The following is a 3,038-nucleotide window of genomic DNA, read 5'->3' as shown; positions in this document are numbered from 1 at the left end:
AGAGGTAGTTCTGGTTTCTCTCCACTAGAGGTAGTTCTGGTTTCTCTCCACTAGAGGTAGTTCTGGTTTCTCTCCACTAGAGGTAGTTCTGGTTTATCTCCACTAGAGGTAGTTCTGGTTTCTCTCCACTAGAGGTAGTTCTGGTTTCTCTCCACTAGAGGTAGTTCTGGTTTATCTCCACTAGAGGTAGCTCTATCCATATCCCAGATCCACTCACTGCGCCAGACACTGAGTGGAGAAATGACCTCCAAAAATAAACTCCTTTATCGCATTAGGGATAAAGCCAGCCCTATGAATAACACCTGTCTAGTACTGATAGCACCACCCCAACAGAGCCACCCTCACTGTGAGAGAGAGAAAGCGTGGCGAATTCATTCATGAAACCGGTGCTTTGTCAATGGTATCCATCGTGGCATTAAGCTGCCAAATCAGACAGGAGAAAATACAGACACAAAACAGACTTCAAACTGTTTTTGTGACTACATGACCACTTGTATGCTGTTTCCTGAGCAGCTGGTCTGGTTGAGACTGACGGTATCTAATAGATGTTCTGTCTTGACTGTTTCTTTAATGCTTTTCTCCTCTCTTGGCGTTCTCTATTACTGATAACCTCAAGAATGAATGCTCCCTCATTGAAATGCCTTGAACATTTTGCTATCAATAATGTGCATCAATGTGTATGCAAACGTAGCAGCTGACTCATGTATTTTTAGGGAGGGGTTGGTTGCAAGGCTAATGATTTGTTTTGACAACCATAGATAATTTCTTTATTTCGCTGATCATATATTTCTTGTGTTAGGGTGTGCGTTAGGGTGACTTTCTTCACAAAGTGTGTGAGTCTGTGCTTTTGAGTAAGTGTGTGTAGGCATCTTTGTGTGCTATTATGTGCATGATTGTGTGCGTATGCGTGCATGTGTGTGTGTGTGCGCAGTCACGATTGTGTGTGTATGCATGCGTGCGATTATATACTGTGTGTGTGTGTGTGTGTGTGTGTGTGTGTGTGTGTGTGGGCTTGCGCACGATTGTATCGGTTTGCTGTGGCTTTCTGTTCCTGCACAGGTTGTTTCCTGAGTTATCTCCCCTAGGACCAGTGCACCCTCTTGTCTGTTTTAGATGGATGGCAGTATCTTCTGTAGGGGGAGAAATGGGTGAACAGGGCCCCAGTGTTTTCCTTTGGAAAATTGATTGGGAGCTCATTTTCTCAGCTGTTTAATCCGAGCCGAATGCAAATATGTCGGCACAGTCTGCCGGAAATTAGGAGAGATGGCAACCTGTCAACGTGAGGAATTATTTGTTACTGGCGTGGCTTCAGCGAGCGGGCTAGCTTACATGTATATAAATGCACTAGCGCCTTCTCCGTTAACATCCTCAGTAAATAGCCTGTCAGTCAATCAGCCAGGTGCATTCTGGGACAGTAGCCAAAAATAGGTTTATTTGTTTTGTTTTGGGGAGGTACAGAGGATGACCTGGAAAAGGTGCAAATCCTCTGTGTGTTAGACATCACACTCATCCTCTCATGTGATGATACTGTCTCTAGGAATGAAGACTAAAGCTGGTTGAAACGATCATGTCTATTTGTTTTATTTTCAAGGTTGTAACCTGACCAAAGAGACATACAGGCCTGTAGTAGAATATCCAATTATCAATTTTGACAGTGTCATTATTCATGCAATTATCACGTTTATCCATAAAAATATCTATGTCCACTTTCTATCTACATACAATTAAACATAGTGTGGAATATGATTCACATATGAATTATCATGCAATCTTCTTGCTGAATATTAAAATAGGTGGTCAAACAACAAAGCAAAAACATGGTCAATTTGCTTTTCTACTGTATCAGAGACTAGGGCCTTAGAATGGTAAATATTGGTCATATGTTATCATGTATTGATATTCACTGTGACTTTAACATCATTCTCAAGGTCAGTCTCATGAGGCACTGTACTGTTCCTTCCAGGATTCAGCAGTGTGCGGAGGCTTTCTCCTATACACTACAACTCCCTCCCTCCTTCATGTAGTGCTGTGGACAAATGTTGTTCTAATTCCTGTCCAAGGCAGCAGTCTAAAGGACAGGCCTCTAATGAAGAAACAAATGCCTGTAATATGTCTATGTCGCCACYTCTTTGTCTTTTCATTGTAGTCCACATCCTCCTCTCCTCTCTCCCTTTTTCTCTTTTCTCCTCCCTCGCTCCAACTGATTTTCATAATCAATCGCTCCCAATCTCAGCTGTGCAGTAACTGAAAACCATACCCTCCCCTCTGTTCCCTTTCACCGATCCTGTCAAAGTTTTTCTTGTTTTTAAAGTGCCTGCCTCAGCAGCTTGGTTCCCCATTGGTTAACCTCTCTGACCCAGCCTACTGATTTGGCTGGGGGTAGCTGATTCACAGGAAGCGTACACAGGAAGGGGTTACATAAGTACTTCCTCTCCTACCACTGGCAGCCTCTCATTCAGTGTGTGCATGTAGAGCACTTTTCTATACCCTTAAAGCTAACAAGGGTCAATAAATATGTCTGTGTTTTTGGACTCGAGAAACAGATACAGTTGTGATGAATTCAGTTTTTTTTTGTAAACATAGACATGAGAAGAGGTGACATAACTTTCTCTGTTCTTACTGTACAATTGAGTCAAACCATCCAGTCTAGGCTGTAACCAGAAGGTAATGGCCCTAGGGCACAAACCATCCAGTCTAGGCTGTAACCAGAAGGTAATAGTCCTAGGGCACAAAACATCCAGTCTTAGGCTGTTAACCAGAGGAATGGCCTAGGGCACCAATCCAGTCTAGGCTGTAACCAGAAGGTAATGGCCCTAGGGCACAAACCATCCAGTCTAGGCTGTAACCAGAAGGTAATGGCCCTAGGGCACACTGTAAGAAAGTGTGACCTTCTCTGACCCGCTTTGATGCATGGTCAATCATATTAATATGACTGTAATATTGTTCTCGGGGGGAATGCTGTGTAAAAGTATCTGATCGATAGTAATCACATTTTGGTTTCAAAAGAGGTGATAGAAGACCCTAAGAGGTTATTAAGG

The sequence above is a fragment of the Salvelinus sp. IW2-2015 genome, linkage group LG6.1 (assembly GCF_002910315.2).
Source record: "Salvelinus sp. IW2-2015 linkage group LG6.1, ASM291031v2, whole genome shotgun sequence".
NCBI lineage: Eukaryota > Metazoa > Chordata > Actinopteri > Salmoniformes > Salmonidae > Salvelinus > Salvelinus sp. IW2-2015.
This window is presented reverse-complemented; position numbering follows the sequence as displayed.